Source organism: Dipteris shenzhenensis, chromosome 7 (genome assembly GCF_047967505.1).
Source record: "Dipteris shenzhenensis isolate YYH24624 ecotype China chromosome 7, Dip_SZ_1.0, whole genome shotgun sequence".
Classification (NCBI taxonomy): Eukaryota; Viridiplantae; Streptophyta; class Polypodiopsida; order Gleicheniales; family Dipteridaceae; genus Dipteris; species Dipteris shenzhenensis.
In genome coordinates, this window is record NC_141602.1 from 35,544,515 (window position 1) to 35,566,183 (window position 21,669).

Genomic DNA, 21,669 nt, shown 5'->3' on the forward strand with positions numbered 1-21,669 from the left:
TTTTGGATGTGCAACACAAAGGATCCTCTGCAATGGGAGAGTATAGATAGTGTTGTATTTGCATGGATACATACGAGTACTAAACTCCCCAAAAAAATAAAAATCCCATCAAAACATGCGGCATTCACATTCCAAATGTAAATGAAACCCAAACTCACACTCCTTAGTCATTTTGAATTTTAAATTTAAAAATATGAAAATTTAAAATTTGAAATTCCCGCCCAAATTAAATTTCACACCCAAATTTGACGACGGATTTTTTCACTTAAAAGTTTTGGCCACAAGGCCAAACTTGTTTACTATATACACATGAGGTAATTCTTCAAGGACACCCCCACATAGATTTGACCTTGTGGCCAAATCTTTTGTAAGTTGTGTGTCTGAGAAGCAAGAGGCTATAATCATATGTCCATATGACCATGGATTCACCATATAGCCAAAGTTTTGGCCACAAGGCCAAACTCTACATTTCCATAAGAAGCAAGGACAAAACTTCTTCCAAAACTTTATGGCTAAATATTTATGATTGTTTGTATCAAAACTTTTGGCCACAAGGCCAAAACTTTTCCTAAACCTTATGGCGAAAACATTCATGCTTGGATGTTTCTATGCCACAAGTCCAAAACTTTATCCTTGCATGTTTCCATCCAAAGTTTTGGCCACGAGGCCAAAAATTCTATGCTTGTATCTTCCGACAACCTTACGTCTAGGCTTGTATCTTGCCACCAAAATTTTTGGCCACAAGGCCAAAACTCTATGCTGGCATTTTGACCATAAGAAGTTTTGGCCACAATGCCAAAACTCTATGCTTGCATTTTCCATAAGAAACTTTTCCATAACCTACTAGCCAAAGATTCTATGCTTGTATCTTGCCCTTAAAAGTTTTGGCCACAAGGCCAAAATTGTATGCTTGCATCTTTCCTAAGAAGTTTTGGCCTCAAGGCCAAAATTTTCCACATCCTTATGGACAAAAATATATGATTGTTTACATTAAACGTTTTGCCCACAAGGCCAAAAATCTTCCACAACCTCATGTGTATCCTTGGTCAAAACTTTATGCATGTATGCTTGCATCAATGCTTTATGTCTAGGCTTCTATCTTGCCACCAACCTTTTTGGTCACAAGGCCAACACTCTATGCTTGCATTTTTACCATAAGAAGTTTTGGCCACAAGGCCAAAACTCTATGCTTGCATTTTCCATAAGAAACTTTTTTCACAACCTTATGGCCAAAGATTCTATGCTTGTATCTTACTCTCAAAAATTTTGGCCACAAGGCCAAAACTGAATGCTTGCATGTTTCCCTAAGAAGTTTTGGCCTCAAGGAAAAAACTTTTCCACATCCTTATGGCCAAAAATCTATAATTTTTTACATCAAAAGTTTTGGCCTTGTGGCCAAAACTTTTCCACAACCTCATGTGCATCCTTGGTCAAAACTGTGTGCATGTATGCTTGCATCAACCTTATGTCTAGGCTTGTATCTTGCCACAAACATTTTTGGCTACAAGGCCAAACATCTATGCTTGAATTTACCATGAGAAGTTTTGGCCATAATGCCAAACTCTATGCTTGAATTTTCCATAAGAAGATGCCAAAACGTTTCCACAAACTTATGGCCAAATATTCTCTGTTTGTATCTTGATACCAGAAGTTTTGGCCACCACAAGGCCAAAACTCTCCCATAACCTCATGTGTATCCTTGGTCAAAACTGTGTGCTTGTATGCTTGCATCAACCTTATGTCTAGGCTTGTATCTTGCCACCAAAATTTTTGGCCATAAGGAAAAAACTCTATGCTTGCATTTTACCATAAGAAGTTTTGGCCACAAGTCCAAAAATCTATGCTTGCATTTTCCATAAGAAGTTTTGGCCTCAAGGCAAAAACATTTCCACAAACTTATGGCCAAAGATTCTATGTTTGTATCTTTTCACCAAAAGCTTTGTCCAGAAGGCCAAACCTCTTTCACATCCTTATGGCAAAAACTCTATGTTACTATGCCATAGGGCCAAAACTCTATGCCTACATGCTTCCTTCAAAAGTTTTGGCCACAATCTTATGTATAGTCTTGTATTTTGCCACCAAATGTTTTGGACACAAGGCCAAAAAATTCTATGCTTGTATCTTGACCTCAAAATTTTTGGCCACAAGGCCAAAATTTTATGATTGCATGGTTTCCTAAGACGTTTTGGCCACAAGGCCAAAAGTTTTCCACATCCTTATGGCCAAAAATCTATGATTGTTTACATCAAAAGTTTCTGCCACAAGGCCAAAACTCTTCCACAATCTTATGTGTATCCTTTGTGAAAAACTGTGTGCTTGTAAGTTTGCATCAACCTTATGTCTAGGCTTGTATCTTGCCACCAAAAATTAGGCACACAAAACTGTGTGCATGTATGTTTGCATCAAGATTTTTGTCAACAACCTTATGTCTAGGCTTGTATATTTCCACCAAAAGTTTTGCCCACAAGGCCAAAACTCTATGCTTGCATAGTTCCATAAGAAGTTTTGGCCTTAAGGACAAAACTTTTCATACCTTATGGCAAATTATTATATGATTGTATCTTGCCCTCACAGGTTTTAGCCACAAGGCCAAAACTTTATGCTTGCATGTTTCCCTGTGGCCAAAACTTTTCCACATCCTTATGGCCAAAGATCTATGATTTTTTACATCAAAAGATTTGGCCACGAGGCCAAAACTCTTCCACAACCTTATGTGTATCCTTGGAAAAAAATATTGTGCTTGCATCGACCTTATGTCTAGGACTGTATCTTGCTACCAAAAGCCACAAGCCCAAAACTCTATGCTTGCATTTTACCATAAGAAGGTAGATGTTTCCACAACCTTATGGCCAAACCTTCTATACTTGTATCTTGCCATCAAAAGTTTTGGCCAATATTCTATGCTTGCAAGTTTCCATAACAAGTTTTGGCCACAACTTTTCCACATCCTTTTTGGCCAAAAATTTATCAATTTTTACATCAAAAGTTTTGGCCACAAGGCCAAAACTCTTCCACAACCTCATGTGTATCCTTGGTCAAAACTATGTGTTTGTATGTTTGTATCAAGTCTTTTGGCCACAAGGCCAATACGTTCCCACATCATTATGGCAAAAAATTATATGCTTGTATATTTCCCTCAAAGTTTTGGCCACATGGTAAAAAATCCATGCTTGTATTTTTCCATTAGAGGTTTTGGCCACAAGGTCAAATCTTTTCCATAACCTTATGGCCAAAACTTCTATGCTTGTATCATGCCATCAAAAGTTTTGGCCACAAGGAAAAAACTCTATGCTTGCATGCTTCCATCAAAAGTTTTTGCCGAGAGAGAGAGAGAGAGAAAGAGAGAGAGAGAGAGAGAGAGAGAGAGAGAGATTTCATTTATAGTATCAATTGCTAATGGAAAGTTGCATGTATCTCACATGGTTGTATCCATGGTGCCCAAAGTTTCATCAAAGGGTAATAGACATGTGGTTGATGGTGTTAGTGGTTACAATGTTTATGAATGGTATTTGGATGTCTATGACAGCCGTGGGAATATGACACCAACTGTTAACTTGTTCGTACTCAAGGATCTTGGAATGACCTTTGAGAAAGCTAGCATCATGGATGATGTCTCTAATGAAATTGCAGGAAAAGAAGGAGTAGCTTGTAATGTGGTGAAAATGAAAGGGAATTGCAGGAAAAGAAGGACTAGATTGTATTATGGTGAAGATGAAAGGGAAGAGTATAATATACAAACTTGATCCATCTGCCTTTGATTTTACATGTATTACTGAGGATGAGTACTCTATGAATAAGTGGGGTGAAATGTGGTAGAAGAACTCGTGTGTCCTAAAACAATTTTCTTGGCATTTCAAGCTGTTAAAAAAGAGTGTTCTACTTGTTTCTCATTGAAACGATGGTAGACAATCAAAGAGGCAAAAGATAGATGATAGGAGTTCTTAAAAAGTTGATGGTGGAGGTTCTTTGAAGGGTAAAGAAACATCTAAAAAGTTAGGAGATGATAGCATTGGTGGTGACAGTGGTGTTGCACATTTAAAAAGTTAGGAGATGATAGCGTTGGTGGCATTAGTGCTGCACAGAAACATGTTATACACTTTGTAAAGCCTCTTGATTCAATGCCCCCTGAATTTTCATTTCATGTGGGGATAAGTCTAGACAATATGAAGATCGCGTCACTAGAAAATTTAAAGAAAGGAGTAAAGATGGATGGTGGACTACATATTTATGAACAATACTTCCCATTTGGATCTAACACCGAGTTTTGTATCCTAGTTGATAGGTGTTCAGAAGCACACCGCTATATGCATACTGGACACTTTATTGGGAGTATGTAAAGAATTTGGGTGTGGCTTTTCAGAGGAATCCAACAAACCTAGCAACTACAGCATATGTCATGCCATCTGTAAAGCAAGGCGATGTAACCCGACCCTTAAACAAGGAAGAAGTGGAATCCAACAAGCTAGATACATAAAGCTATTGGATTATATCAGGATTACATTCTATCACAACTGCAAAGCTGTATATCAAGGGGACATCTCCACATTTTCTTGAATGTATGCATTCATAAATTCAAAAATTCTTGTTGATTGCCCTGCGAAAAAGTGCATTGAGCTGTCAAGGATGCCAAATATGGAAACACACCAAGTGATGAAGAATGCCCCTTACCTTGACTAGATCGAACAATTGAGAGATCAATGGATAGCATTTGGGTCTCTATCGAAACCTATGCAAGGCCTTCCAAAGAACAATCCATTGCGACAACCGTGGGAGGTAATGGTTCACCTTCTTCCATATTATCTAAATCCCAATCTAAGATATAGATTCGCCACAAGGTGAAATCTTCTTGTATGTTGCTTGCTTTAACACTAAGTTTTTCTTTTGCAGAGATTTGTGCAATATGTGGGAGAGAAACTTGCACAAAGAAATAGCCACATGGTGGTTAGCCTGAAGGACATATTTGATGTCTGGGTTGATATTATGAGAAGGTATGATAGACTTGATCTCCCATTGCAAGATAACAAGTTAGGAAAGAAGGGGAGATAACCATTGCCATTCATATTTTGTTGTCTAATGGGGATGAGATAAGATCATTTGCAGGATGAGATCAGACAAGGAAATATATTCTTTGAATCTTTTGTCCAAATTCTTTGCTACTCTTTTTTAGATTCTTCGTCTAAGTTTTGTTCATTTTCTATGACATTCACTATGGGATCCTCTGCTACCTCCTCAAAATTCTCAGTAACCGTGTTTTCCAATTCTTTGAGTGTTGGAAGATCTGGTGGTACATATCTATAATCTACCTCGGTGATTCGTGAAATATTAAAAGGTAAGCGATCGATTCTTCTTGAATCCAATTCTTCTAGCCCAATAATAGTGATAATGTTCAAATTTTCTCTGAATTGATATTTTGGAGTTTCTACCAGGATGCCATTTGAACCATGCCTTCCATCCTTGGTGGACCTTCAAGCTCAATTCCATCACTTACTATTCCTTTTTCATTATTCTATTGTCTCTTTACAATCGGACTTGCAAGCACGTTCTTTTGAATAGAGTGTCTCTGTCATTATGGCTCTTCAACATTCATTCTTCTACATTTGTATTCCCATGCTGGCATTTCTTTTTACTTATTAGGTTTTAGAAAGAACTACAAAACCATACCCCTTTCCATCGATGCTTGGAAATGTCAAAACTTGCCTACTCTAGATTGGGGTGATCTAAGTCTTTGAACTAGAGCCAAGATCACTTTCTCTTGATTACTGTGGCATTGCAACCATTATCCTCATCACACGATCTTCTTTGTGTTGGGATTTCACTAGTGCAACTTCTTGCTCTGTCTCTGTGTCCCGGTCCACACAAACATCCACAATAACGGAACTTGATTGAGTTTTTGAACCTGCACGATTGCCTTTGTTAACAGAGTTTAGCATTTTGTGGGTAAACTTGCATTGAGTAGGTTATGGGTACAAAGGTCTGTCATTGCATGATGCTCTTCTCACTCCACTCTGAATTGAGGTAGAGGTTACAGTATAGAGGTCTATCATTGCAAGTGGAGTAGGTTATAGTGTAGAGGTTTGTCATTGCATGATGATCTTCTCACTCCCTCCGAATCTAAATTGGCAGATAATCTCTCTCTCTCTCTCTCTCTCTCATTTATTATTGTAGCATTAATATCCCATAGTGATATAACCAATAAGAGCAAAAAATATTGAAAAGGAATCCACATGATTTCATATTATTAGGTAAACAGACACAGGTTCAAGAAATCATATATTCAAAAGATGCATGTGTCTCATGCACCATGTGCAGATATCCCTCTCAGTTTTAGTGTTCTTAGATAATATCCTTATCTATAGTAAAACGAAAAAAAATCATATATAACATTTAAGTATAGTTTCCAATTGCTTAGAGAAAATTCTCCTTTTGTTAAATAATCAAAATGTAAAACGAAAAAAAATCATATATAACATTTAAGTATAGTTTCCAATTGCTTAGAGAAAATTCTCCTTTTGCTAAATAATCAAAATGTGAATTTTTTGCAATAGAAATGAAGTACTTGAGACACATTATATCCCAAGAAGTGATTCGTATCGATCCCAAAAGAGCAAAGACCATATTGGAATGGCCACATCCTACAAACCTAGACAAGAATTGCAAACTTTCTTAGGTTTGTGTAGATTTCATAGGAGATTCATCCAAGACTATTATTCCAATGACAAATTAGCTTAAGGGGAATGGAAGTACCTTCTTATGGGATGAACCTCCAAAAATAGCTTTGAGAAGTTAAACGTCTATACCATTTGCTCATATCTTGAAGGTAGTGGATCCTAATGAACCATTCGTGGTTGAAATAGATGCTAGTAAGTTTGTTGTTGGGGTGGTACTTATATCAAAGGATCCAGCAATGGGTTTTAAAAGCAAAAAGTTAGACCACCCCCATGGAATTACTCAGCATATGAGAAGGAATTGTATGCTATATTCTATTCTTTGAAGAAATTGAGACGATATTTGTATCGTGCCAAATTTGAGATCACTTTTAATCAAGACAACATTAAATAAATTTGCAATCAACCAAAGCTTGAAGGAAGAAATGCTAGATGGACTAAAATAATGCAAGAGTTTGATATCAAATCGACATCTTAAAAGGTCAAGTTCATTATCGTAGCAAACTCCCTAAGTCGAATGCCAATTGTTAATGAATTGAATTTTACTCAATTCTATAATGATTTCCTACAGTCCTTGAAATAAAAATGAGAGTTTGATCCTCACTTTTTTGAAGTATGGAAAGCAATAATGAGAAGGGATCCAACTAATTGAGGAGCTTTTATTGAACAGTCACATGAAAATGGTGAAACACCATAGGTCAGTGATAAAGGAATCAAATGGAAAAAGGATAGTATTGAAGATGGCTACCTGCTCTACAAAGCTAGAGTATACTCCCATATGATAATGACATTAGACCAAATTCTGTTATAGTTTCATGATATCCTGAGTGCTTGACATCTAGATATTCAAAAGATGTATGTTCTTTTGGAAGGCCTAGAATAGATAAGGACATCATGATTATGAATTGAAGTGCCAAAGTCACTTAGGTGAATAAGGTTGAATTTCTTAATGTAGGAGGTCTCCTATACCCATTGAAAATTCCATCTAGCAAATGAAAAATGATCCCCATAGATTTTATTGTTGGATTACCTTGGCACAAAGGGAGCACCAATCTGTGTGGATAATTGTGGATTGATTAACAAAGATGACTCACTTTATTCTATCCAATAAAGAGGTTAAAAGTCCAAAATTAGCTAGTGGAGCATATTTATAGATTGTACGAGCTACCAGACAGTATTATTAGTAATCAAGATCGTGAATTCAACAACCATTTTTGAAGGGTTGTGTTTATGAGGTTGAAAACTCGTTTCAATATGAGCATCGATGATCATCAACAAAGTGATGATCAAACTAAAAGGGTCAATCAAGTCATCGAGGATAAAGAAGTGAGATGGTCTTGAGCATATTCATTACTTTACATTACTTTGTGTGTGTGTGTGAGAGTTGCCACCTTCCACCAAAAACGTGTGACTAGACACTATGAACCCTATGAAAGGACCACAATCGTAGGATCTTTGGTGATCCTTCTCTCACCAAATATCAATTCTTTCTTACTCTAGTGCCCAATCATATAATGAGGTCTCCTAAGGTCTTTTGATACTTAGTTTTTTTGCAATATGATGACAAGTGGATTTCACCAAAAAAAAGTGTGTGTGTTCATGCTAAAAAAGAAACTCTTAACAATTGGACAATGAAGAAAAGAGTGGCATTGGGATTATCATTCCATGATTCCAATTTTCCATTCCATTACTTCCTTAATACCCCCATCTTTTAGCATACATGCACTCTACCTAGAAGAATAAGCTAAGGCCACATGGGCTACCTCATAGCATCTCCTTGCATTTTTTTACATCTCTTCTTTGACCTCACTATCCACATCCCCTGCTTTTAATCATGCTTAAAAATTCTAGCTGTATTTTCAATCAGATTTTCAATGATCAAGGGTTTTCAACAATTATATCTTAGTAAGGACATACTACTCCATTTGTGCCTTTTGCCCATTGGTCAAAAGGTGACATGTACGTTCTATGTTTTGTTATTTATTTAGTTCCTTTGAATTTTGAATAGCATTTCGACACAACCTATGGATTTTAAAAGACAAATTATTAACAAAGTAATCTCTTTGAAGGATTGCATGGGAGTGATGTGATTTAATACTCATGGCTTTACATAAGTGTTGAAGTGGTGTCCATAATTCCTTATAGATATTTATAGATTTAAACATAGGACGTGATTTCTTATGGTTCACAACATATAACAAAGTCGCTTTTTGTATAAACAGTCTAACAATTATTGTCTTTAGTTATACGATATTATCATGAATTCTTTGGCTTATTTATCTATTAGCGGCAGCATAAGCAAATATAGTTGGTTTCCACATGACATCCTTACAATTCTTGTCTTTTGTTGTCGTAAGTTCTTTGGCTTATTTACCTATTAACCTTTGTAATTAATTGTGACATCGGCAAATATGGTTGGTTTCTATGTGGTGTGTTCTTGCATTTTGCTTGTACAATCCAACTTTTCATGTTGTTGCTAGTAAGAATACAATGCTTATATCTCAGATTCTATTATCTTTCTTGTAATCCCTTCTCTTGTGTGATGCCACCCAACTATTCATATCTCTCAAACCAACTTTTCATGTTATTGCTACTAAGAATATATATACCTTTGTAAGACTAGAATAAGTCCAATCATACAAATTTAGAATTTTTTGTTGTTCTAAAGATCAAAAATCTACAAAGAAAATAAAAGAGAAAATGAAAGAGAAGAAAAAAGAGGTAAACAAAAACTTTTATGAAAAGCAAAAGGAAGACATACTTAGCAAGCAAAGCAACACTTATGTCGTCATCAGTGCCCAAGCATAAGCAGCTATACTGGGTTTCTAAAGACCCGCGGAGTCTCTTGGGCAAACCCAGTGCTTGCTAAAATACGTCAAATAAACAAAAGAGAATGAAAACAAGAAATAAAGAAGAAACGAAGCAGGTGACTTAAGCAAAAATAAACAAGCAAGTCAAGAAACAAAAACTTCCAAAAAACTAGAATCTCTCTCTCTCTCTCTCTCTCTCTCTTATTTAAAACATAAAAAGTTAAAAGGCACTTTACACTTATGTCTCGTTTCTGCAAAGAGGCAAAAATACATTTCTAACTTAGAAAGCACAAGTATACTCAAACAAACTCTCTTTTGAAACTAAAAGAAAAACGGGCTATTCAGCTCCCCGCTTTTTGTTTTCAGCTTAAGTTCAATCATTCTAAACAAACCTAAGGCCGAAACACCATAGATAAAAGACTTCATATCTAAGAATGTGCGAACTTTTTTCATTATTTTCCTTGGATTATACCTCTTGTGTAATAGTAAAGTGATCAAATTACTACAATGAGTGATAAAAGACTCCTTAGTTGTACAAAGGCGGGAAAATCTATGGAATTGGGAAGAAATGACTCCATATTTTGCCAAATCAGAAATGTTTGAGTCAATGTGAGGCATTTTTATAATGTGTAAACCACTATATTCAGGTTGTTCACGTTTATCGTATATATCGACCTCTAATCCTATGGTAGATTGAGAAAGTCTAAGATCTAAGAAAACACAAGAATCCCCTTTTGAAGTGCAGTTCAGTTCACAAGAGTCACGAGGATAGATTCCTTCTCCAAAAGCTCTAGCGTCTTTGTACATAAAGTCTTGAAAGTTAGGAACATCTGGTACAAATAAATCATCTATAAAACGCCTAACTTGACTAAGCTTATGTAAAATGATAGGGCAGGTATTGATAGAAATAAGACGTTGCATAAACTCAAATTCATAAGTGAAAAGATAAAAGTTTGCTAAAAAGACGGCACAATTAGTGCCCATGGGGATTCCTATAACTTGTTGAAACAAAGAATCACCTATTGTGATGTAAAGATTATCTAAAAGAAAATCTATCCAAGAGCAAACATCTTCTACACTTACTACCTTTGTGTATCTTTTCTTTTTAGAACCTATGTCATGATCTTTATTTTTTAGCCACAAAAAGTCAAAGCATAAGGCTGTTTTCTCAACTTTTAGCACTTTGCATCTATCTTTGTCAAATCTCAACTTGAAAACTTCAGCCACTAGCTTTTTAATTCTAAACTTCAAGTCTTCCAGCTCAATCTTTGTGTAAAGCGTCGTAAAATCATAGGTTTGAAGGAGAATAGGAGACTCTTTTTCCTAAATGCTTCGAGAGGAATTAAAAAATTTTACAACAGGAATCACTCCTACAGAGTCATTTAAAATCCAGCTTGAGTTCGAGGGGACATCTGCCTCTTTTAATAAGTCCCTCCAAAGTTCATGGACACTAGGCAACATGGCTTTGAAGCAGTAGCTTAGCCATTTAGAGATATTCGTCAAAGTAGTCTCACAAGCAGCTGCAATAAATCTTGGCTTTTTTGGAGTTTTGTGAAACTTCCAAGCAGCACAAAGAAAAGGTATGCTTGGATTGCAAACAAACCCAGAAGACTTGCAAAAACTCTGATGTTTTGAGATCAAATCCTTTGAGAAACTAAGGCGGGGGCGTAAGTTTTGGCAGACGAGTTCACTTCTCTCAAAAGACATTCTAAGTAAAACTTTTTGCAAATAAAAACAAAGTTATCGGAACATTTGTCCACATAAGAAATGACAAAATTCCTATGGAATTTTCGAAGAAGAGTTTCATCTTCTTTCAAAAGATGGTTACTTTTCTTTGAGCAAATAACCAATGGGACTTCTTCTAGTTTCAAAGCAACTTTCTTCAAAATCTTCCCTTTCCATTCTGATAAGATATTTTTAACTCCTAAACATTCTTCTAATTGCAAAACAAACTTTGAGATTCCCTTATCGATAGCTTTTAAAAGGCAAGACTCTTTAAAAGAGTACAATCGAAATTTTGTGCCTTTCATGAAAAGGTCTCTTAGGTTACTAGAAAGCAAAATTGAGATATCAGTACAATGCTTATAGCTCAAAGATTCTATTATCTTTCTTATATTTCCTTTTCTTGAGCAATATCACCCACCACATGATCCTCATCTTTAAAGTGCCGAAGGAGAGGCATACTGGGATCCTCACCCACAAGAAACTCAATGATATATACCAAGTTGTCTTGCACCAACCAACCCTTCACCGTGTTGCCCTAAAACTTTGACTTTTTCTCACAAATACCTTCAAGGTTTTCATAAACCTTTTGAGGAAAAGCATCCAACGATTATGGAGAAATCTTGCATTCATATTAGGTCTCGTTAGGATGTCAATGCATTTGCCCCTGCATTTGAATTAGATTTGCATAAATGGTCTCAAAACGGCCTGTAACACTGAATTCTATAGAGACTCAGTAAATGGACAAGTATCATCTGACCCAAAAAAAATATTCTTTTTCACAACCCAAGTAAGCAAGAGAGATGGATGGCATACCTTTTCTAGGGACCACAATGAAGTGAAAGAAGACTGCCCCTAAGGGAACACTCTGAAGGCCCTATACGAGTAATCCTACTTTTGGCAAAGAGCCTGTTGAGGCACTCTCCTGCATGTTGAGCAGACTTCACACGTATAGTGAAACAAACGCACACTCCACAAATAATCAAAGAAAAAGCTGTGCAGTATTAACACATCTACGCCTGAAGAAGTATATATGATGTGCTGCTTCAGTTGTGAGCAGAACGAGATACAAGGGTCCATTAAAATCTAGTTAAATGCATCGCCTCCCAGAATAAGAGCCGGACTTTGATCCCAGCCTCATGTAAATGAAGCCCAAAAAAGCTCTTAAACCAAGGGAAATTCATCAGATCATATTTACAACGTGGGGCACCCTTTCCAGCTCTCCAATGGACATCACCCACTGAATAATAAATTCACCTCTCCTCTCTTTCCCCGAAGCCATCAAATAGCTATGACACCAGAGATACAGATCTACATGAACTAATACTACTACGATGCTAATAACAATGCAATACAACAACGATAGTCATGTGCAATGTTATCTGCATCACTGCCTGTGTTACGGGTGTCCAGATAGAAGCACCATCGACCACCTTGGCTCTGCCTCGAAGCAGTTATCCTTGATTAATCAGACGGCGCACCACAATTTTTTAAGCTCCAATCAAACATAGCACTGACATGACAATCTGTTCCAAATGTGACCACTGTCCCACCTACGCACTCTATATCAGAGAACCGATAAGAAACTTAATGAAGTTATAAGACATACCTTTCTAAAATAAACTTCCCTTCCTTGTACTTCTGCTTCTTTTCACAAGCAGATTCCTGTCAGATGACTACAGATTGGCTGATCAGATAAAAATATCACAAATCTATTCAAAAAAGGAAACCTTAAAGGCAACAGAACTGCTTAATATCAAACTTTTAAAAATGCAGAAGACCCTGAAACTAGTTCCAACTCAAATTGCCTAGGTGACAAATCTTACATATTTCCACCCAACAATTCTTCCACAGCAATTGCAAAAAATATCAGCAACAATATGCATCCCTGTTATCATCATCCTTTCCTACAGAGGTCCAACACTTACATTAACACTGCAAAGGCAAAGAACATCACTACTGGCAGCTACTCTCTCTCTCTCTCTCTCCTCTCTCTCTCTCTCTCTCTCTCTCTTCCCCCCCCTGCCCCGAATATATATCATTATATATATACACACACACACCTACATGCATACATACATACATACATATAATATGAATTTCCAGGGATAAATGCCCAAGTTCATGTAAATCATAAAGAGCTTTTTAGCCTCACGACAGCCCTGAGTATGCACTCCGTGTATAGCAAAGATTGACGTCCCCACAGGTACCTCAGTCCCCCAATAAGTATTGGAAGAGTGAGTAAACATATGCTCTAATACATTAACCACAACCACATACTCCCTATGCATATCTGCATACATATGTTCATAGTAACAGTCTGTCAAAGCTCTGGAGATGTAGAGCAAACTCAGCCAGGATTAAAAAAGGAGAGGACAAATCAAAAAGTAACATGCTCCAAGTTTCTTTCAAACTCAATATCATCTTATTTTCGTCTCCCCAATACAAGGTTTCATGCTCAACAAGCAATAGGCCAGTAAAGAAATAAAGAACTCTCATAGTATCAGCCGGTCTCACTTATAAGCTGCATTAAACAGATTACTTGCAATGTTACCAGTTACAGCAGAGCGAATTGAAATGGGATGTATGGATTCACAATTGTAAAGAAAGAATATATATATTAATGGCCCTTCATTAAAAAATAATCTTAGCACTCAATACGTCTATCAGTATGTGTTGACTTATGATTGAAAGGCTTGTCATAAAGAAGCGTGAAGAATAAAACTGAAATTTGGCACTAGTACGTGCTTAAAAGAAATGCAATATTAACTGCACCTGAATGAGAACAGGAAGCCTCTGCCTTAGTGGTCAAAAGCACCCAAACTAAGGAGATCTACATCATTCTCATGTACTCCAACAATTTGTTATGTTCATTCGATTCAGGCTCACTCCTAGTGAGACTTGATTTACAGATTGGCAATTTGAGTTATCAACACGGAAGAAAGGAAATAAGCTCATATCACACATCCATACTCCTTGAAAAAGGGTTGGGATGTCGAGAAATATTCTTTGGGAATGATCATTCCTAAGCCTACTTCAAAGGAGCTAATTTTATGGCAAGATGTACTGGTTGCAGCACTGACAAACGCACTGGACCTCTCGCACCCAACACAACTAGTTCCCTCTGCTCGTTCCTTCCTGATTGCTTCGCTAAATTTCGCTCTAAGAACTTCGACATTGTGTGCTGTGAGATAGAATTATGTTGGTTATCTCAGGAGACGCATCTCCTAAGTTAAGGCAAATAAACAATGAAAAGAAGTCAAGATGAGGAAAAGATGTGCCATCCCGAGTAAATCTGCCATAGATAAGACATAGACAAGCACACCCGCATGCATGCATGCTTGGATAGATAGATATATAGATAGACCGCTAGGAAGAGAAGTCACTTCATACAACAAAAACCCAGACTCGCCATTCCAAGGTAGTTTGAAGGCGAGTCGATTTCGAAAAGCCTGAAAAGAGAAAGGGACAAGGGTTGCACGATAAGAACATACAACCACATCTCTGCCTTTATGGATAGCTGCAAGCACTCAACATGCGAGAAGGAAGTAAAATGCAAAAGTTGGTCGATGGCTTGCAGAGTGTCGTGTTTGACTGCAAGCACTCTACTGGTGACATCGAAATAAGGACAAACGTTGAGTGACAACTTACACGGTGTTAAATAGATAGGCCTTCCCATGCCTGCAGTGAAAGTCCTGGACTTAGTAACAACGGCCAATTGAGATTGCTCGATCATATGAAGAATGAAGAGACTAATTAGGACCAATATTGGACCTAACGAAGAGACTAATTAGGAGCAATATTGGACCCATCTCTCTCTCTCTCTCTCTCTCTCTCTCTCTCTCTCTCTCTCCTTCCTTAAATCTGTATCTATGTATGTGTGTATATACACGTACGTGCATTAGCTTTACGTATCAATGCATGCTCTTGAGACAGCTTTGAATGCTTCGAACAGCCACGAAAGAACCTGTGAAGGGCGAGGGCAATGTGAGATTCCGAACAAAAGATGTAGCCAAAAGGTGAAAGAGAGGAACAATCAAGGTGAAGAAGCAGCGGAAGGTTGGACTCTAACAACTAGGAAGGATAGCTGTGGCCATAAGACAGTAAGCAGAGAGATGGGCAGGCAGAAATCGTTGGAGGCAAGGCAGAGGGGAGAGGCGTGTGAGGGCAGGGGAGATGGGTTGTTGTGGGTTTTGGTGATAAGTCGCAATTACTCTTAAGCACTTCTATATCCAATCTAACTTTTTGGCATTCCAAGCTTTGTTTGCCTCTTTACTTGGCCAGCACACGTTTTTTCAAATTCTGAAATCCTGTGCTTCCACATGGCACAATATACACCCTTAGATTTTTCTAATTCTGAAAGCCCAAAAGCCCAAAAGCTTTTTTGCTGAAAGCCCAAAAGCTTTGCTTTGAAAGCTTTTGAAAAGCTGCATAAAAAGCCATGGCAAAACCTTTAAATATAGGCGAAACATTGTAATTTCAAGTGTGTTGCTGTTTCTTCATCATTCATCATCACCATCAGGTTTGCTTCTACTTCCTTACTTGCTGTTTGGTAGACAACCATTCCGCAGCGAATTGGGAATCTTGCTATAGAAATTTCTGATTTTGCAGTTTTTTTCCACCTTCCCTCTTTGCTCGAATACCATTTCTCGTAGCAAGGGCACTGCCAGTTCGGGTCGTTCACATCCCCCATGCATTCTTGGGACTCAGCGTTCGTCTCGCTGCAGCAGAGGCACGATTAGTCTCTAAGTCGCTTTTGTGCGAACAAAGTAGAGACGTTGAGAATGAACCTTAGAGCATGGCCAATCTCGATTCAATCTCGAGCAAGGTGACGACCTCAAATCTGTTCCGATTTTGGGCAGCCATGGATTTCGGGAACTGCATGATTGATTCTGCGCCTTAGCCGCTCTGTCTCTCCCTGCTTCTTCCTCTAGGGAGCTCTCACGTCGGCACTCACTATCTTTCTCCATCTCGGTCTCATGGAAGCCAACCACACAAAGGCATAGCTCTCTACACCCTCTCCCCCCACTTGATACGATCATCTCGACTGTGCATGCCTTTCTTCGGCGTACTCTGGCAGCTTATGCGAGACTTAAGCATGATTTTGTGCTGCAGTACTCTAATGCTCATCTCCCTCCCGTCAAGCATGGAAATAGCGAATAGCGTCCACTTATCTCTGGCAACACTCTTGGCTTTTTTGCTTATTGTCGCTCACTGTTGCCAACCTCCACCCTTGCTCTCCCTGGACTGATAGCCAGCTCTCGGATTCTTGCTGCTACTTGAATGATAGCGTCATCCATCGGATTGTTACGATGGTTACAAGTAACTGTTACTGGGTACTGTCTCAATCTTTTACGATGAACATCATGCGTCCTCCCCTAAGTCATTGTTTGTCTGAACCTACGCGTATCCCCTTCATCTGGAGCACGTTTGAATTTCAGTATATAACTTGCCTCTGCGCATTTCGGCCGACTGCCTTCAGCTCTCTACCCTTACTTGTGCACTTGGATTCGAAGGAGTAAGAGGCATTTTGCTTAATTGAGGCACCCACAAGGTAGGCAGCTGTATGGCAGACTCGAGCAGAGGATATATAGCATAAACGTACTCCTGTAGGCAATAGGTAGCTAAGCGGTTGAGAGGAAAGTATTGTAGACAGCAAGGCGATTCCTCCAAAGGCTGGGCAACTTGCGCCTACAGCTCCAAAGCAGGCACCAAGGCTGAGCAGCCACTTCTTGGACCTTCTGGGCAGCGAACGATGCATAAAAATTGAGCGCTCCTACTGTAGCAAGAAGCAAGAGGCATTTTGCTTAATTGAGGCACCCACAAGGTAGGCAGCTGCTATGGCAGACCCGAGCAGAGGATATATAGCATAAACGTATTCCTGTAGGCAATAGGCAGCTAAGCGGTTGAGAGGAAAGTATTGTAGACAGCAAGGCGATTCCTCCAAAGACTGGGCAACTTGCGCCTACAGCTCCAAAGCAGGCACCAAGGCTGAGCGGCCATGAGCGCTCCTGCTGTAGCAAGAAGCATGGGCTGAAAAGCATCTCCTGGGCAGCAAGATCCAATCAAAATCCCTCCAGGAAGATAGGTGACTAGATTTTCCTTGTGCCGAATTGTGAACACGAAGACTTGCCCGAGTGTTGCTCCTACTGTAGCAAGAAGCATGGGCTAAAAAGCATCTCTTGGGCAGTAAGATCCAATCAAAATCCCTCCAGGAAGATAGGCGACTAGATTTTCCTTGTGCCGAATTGTGAACACGAAGACTTGCCCGAGTGTTGAGCAAGATGATGGGTATTTGTACGTAGTTCTTCTTCATAACAGTTGCGTAATCTGGCCTTTCCTTAACAAGCTCATCCAAGCTGATGGAGTATTTGATTGGATGAATTACAGCTCAAATTCAAAGCCAGAGTCATTACGAAAAGCTTCAATATCATGAATTACAGCTCAAATTCAAAGCCAGAGTCATCACGAAAAGCATAGAATTGTTAGATAGACAATCTCAATATTCCTGAGTGATCGAGTTTGAATGTGAATGCAGCAGAGGTTCAATATCCCTGTGGTGACGGTGTTTGAATCTGAATGAATGCTAGGGGCTAAGCGAAGATTGTTGCTGCTCTTACGAGATAAGGGAGTGTTGCGAACTAAGAAGAGAAGAGAAGAGACAGGGTTGAGAGTAGTGGCTGTGGGACGTAAGGCGAGGCTTGCAATTGTATGAAGCAAATGTGGAAACTATACGGGAGTTTGTACGAAAGCTCTTTGCAAGGAGCCTCCTTGAAACCTCCACACGTCAAAGCTTGCAATGAAATGTCGTTCATGTATCGTGTTAAATCCAATCCTTTTGTATCCAACCCGTATATACCTGCAAGACGACGGATTGCATGTTAGGGACTCCACAACCAGACAGTCGCCTGGCTTTCTAGGCGAGATAGAAATCTGCAAAAGCTCACCTAGAATGTTTTTCGTGGTAGGATTTGAATGACCAATTGCACATATGCTAACAAACATATCCAGACATGCTGAACACGAGGAATGCATATTGACTAATCATGATTGTTTTTCAGATTCCAACACTCCAGCAAAGAAATAGGCCACTTGTCGTCGAGCTGTGGACGTCAGAAAGGATACTCCACGTAAGTACAATGTACGGTCATTTCAATTCTGAAATGTTTCTGCACCGTCTGCTGCTCTGGTCCGCATTAATGCGCTACACCTCCAACACTGGAGGTGACTATTCGAAACGGGGGGATGGCACGTTCCCCTATGATATATAATTTTTGGAGAGACATGTGCCGGCTCTCCACCATACATTACGTATGGTTTTTTTTTTTTTAACTCCTCATCTTGAGCACGCACACTTCTTCGCACATTCTGTTTCCGCAAGGGAACATTACATTTGCTTGGTTCGACCAACATACTAATCATGTCTGCAACACTTCTGTTTTCGAGATGTTTGCAGCCTCCAAACGAGTGTCTTCTCCTAAAGGTACGCACAACAAAATGTATTTGCTTGATTCAATTTATTTTATCAATTCTTTCACCTTCTAAAGATAGAGGTTCAGTCCATTTTGTTTTTCCTGTTGCGTTTAGACAAAACCACGTGAGTGAAATTGTAGCATGCTTGATTCAATTTATTTTATCAATTCTTTCACATTCTAAAGATAGAGGTTCAGTCCATTTTGTTTTTCCTGTTGCGTTTAGACAAAACCACGTGAGTGAAATTGTAGCAAAGTTTCGGATGGTTTTTATTATTAATCCATGTAGGTGTTTAAACCCGAACATAAGACATCGATTCATGTCACGATGTAGAAATGACCACCGGAAACTCCTTCGAACATGACCATTCGTCAACGCTCAGAGCAGCCAGAGATCGAGCTATTCAAGTTGATATAACATCAAGAAAGATGTCCTTGAGGCCAGCTACGTCATCGTGGTTGACCATCGCAGATAGATACAAGCAATGGGTTAGTAATTGCGCGGCTATTTTCTCTAGCCTTCAAATCTGCGGTGTCTGTGGCATAACCACGCTAGTGTCTGCAAACCAAAGGATCGTTTCTTCGCAAGGCATAGGGATCTCAAGCCACACCGCCGCACTCGGAAACATGATACTTTTGGATGCCTGCGAGAATATGGGCATGCAAGTGACTTACTGGAAATGCCAAAGCTGCACACGAGATGCCCAGCGGAGCAGATACATTGTGCGGTTGATGCCACAGTACTCTCGGCAGTTGCTTAAAACAAACCACCTCCACACGCAACTGCTAAGCATCATAGATGTATCCATTTCAGTTACCACGACTACAAATGCGATTGCTCGTGGCACACTCGATCGAAGGTCACTTCTAGACAATCCTCTGATATCTTGGCGAAACGTCCCACTAAGCTCGGCTCAAGAAATCGTGACGAACGAGCTGTCAGGTGTGCTCGCATACAACATCGAGAACAATCCAATATTGCGCAAGTACAATTCTTTAGCAGAGCGTGCGGACATCAAGATGGGTATGTGCATCTTGAGTCCTCAAACCATTGCAGGTATCTTGGAACTACACGATGAGACAGCTCCCTTCGAGTCAATGTCAATAGCGGAATCTCAGCCTGAGCTCCTGCTTTTGCAAAACATGGTGGACCCCGCGAACCGTCGCGCCTTTGATGCAAGGGACAAGCATGAGTTTGCCTCCATACAGCTACGGGGTACAGAAATGCTTTCAGAGAGGGTCGCTTTATTCCACGTCGACGGAGTAGCAGCAGCTGGCAGTGCGTGCGTTGACATAACCATGGAGTCAGCAGTGTTCCCATTCCTGTTCCCTTTCGGACGGGGCTACTATGATGGCTGCATACAGTTCAGCAACTATGTGAAAATGAGAATATGCACCTTATTCTCTATCTACACGCTCTACAAGCCGTACCTGTTGATCATGTTCGAGTTAAAACAGGCAGTGATGATTGCCAATTCAAGCAACTCTACATGCTTGCAACGAGACATCGACCAATATAGGAAAGCCAACCCTGCCACGACCGATGAAGACGCAATGAGACACGTGCTTCGCTACAGCATGCCATCAACAATGCCGGGGTCCCCATCGTGGCATCGACGGCAACTGAAGGACCTCATAACGATGGTCGATGCTTGGGGCCTCCCAGATTTCTTTCTGACATTCACTGCAGACGAGGTCACCGATACACGGTGGCAAGAAATTAATGTGATCGAGAGCATCGCAACGCATTATAATGCGCAATTCACTTGGAAGGACTGTCCTGTTGAATGCGTGGCACTTTTCCACGCACGCTTCCACATGTTCATGCGCAAGCATTTGCTTTCATCCGACGGTCTGCTTGGCCGAATACAACACCATGTCGTTCGTTATGAGATACAAAACAGGGGCTCCCTACACGCCCATGTCATATTGTGGGTCCACCATGATGATCGTCGGCGAATTGCAAATGAGATTGCAGCTTACGTCCCCAGGGACGAGGCCCTGGATCCTCGAAACACAAGGCTGCGAGAACTAGTTCTCAGAAAGCAATCGCACGTATGCAGGAAAGCGTGCTATGTCGGACCGTCACACCACAGTTGCAAGCACGGCTTCCCTTTCGCAACACAGCCAGAATATGAACCCATCCTCGACCCTCTGACGCAACGTTGGTTGTATTACCGGCCGGGACATGCGCACCGAAACGTCGTCCCCTACCACCCTTCCGTGTTACTGTTGTGGGGTGCGCACATGAACATACAGCGGGTGACAAACTCTTCAATCTCTCACTACCTCCTCAAGTACGCGATGAAATCTGAACCAATGGGCAAACTGAACATCCGTTCAGAAGACGCCTCACGTTTGGGATTGCAACATCTCGACGAAGTAAAGCTGAAACTCATCGCCGCGAGCCTCCTATCAAAACCAACCTCTCCAACAGAGGCCGCGCTAAACTGCATGCAGATACCAATAATCACAAGGAGCGAGACCGTTCACTATGTCGACTCCTCGCCACCATCTCTAAGACAACGCATCGTCTCGCGAAACAACAACGTCACCCTGCACCCGGTCGACATATACTGCGGGAGACCGAGCGTCATCGAGGAGAGCACGTTCTACGATTACCATAGGCAATATGTGATACGAAAGCCCAAGGAAACGCAACGTGGAACGGTCGGTCTTGACCTCTTCGGCAACAGGATCGCAAAATGTGAGCGAGTAGTCAGATTCACTGACTACCACCCTGGACATCAACCAGAGGGGTACTTTTACAACGTGCTCTTGCGAAAACTCAGCTTCAGGAATGAAACGGAGCTCATATCACCTGCCAACACAGCTGGATCCTACTTTGTCGAATGCCAAATGCGCGGCCTCATATTGAGCAACGAGGACCTCGAGATGTATGTGACCGAATACACGCAAAGGAACTTGCTAGCGACTGACCACACGGACCAGTTGATCAATATGATATTGCAAAAGGTTGCGATCATCCGAGACTGCCCG

The 21,669-nt window shown here is 40.0% G+C and overlaps 1 pseudogene across 1 annotated transcript; it reads right to left on the reverse strand.

Annotated features, from left to right (window-relative positions):
- Positions 1-12,125: 12,125 nt before the first annotated feature.
- Positions 12,126-15,393, reverse strand: LOC147900275 (protein yippee-like; annotated as a pseudogene). Its single transcript, XR_015541345.1, has 5 exons — positions 15,094-15,393; positions 14,849-14,892; positions 13,024-13,132; positions 12,807-12,862; positions 12,126-12,656 (listed from the first exon to the last, which is right to left on the reverse strand). The product of XR_015541345.1 is annotated as a protein yippee-like (transcript).
- Positions 15,394-21,669: the final 6,276 nt, after the last annotated feature.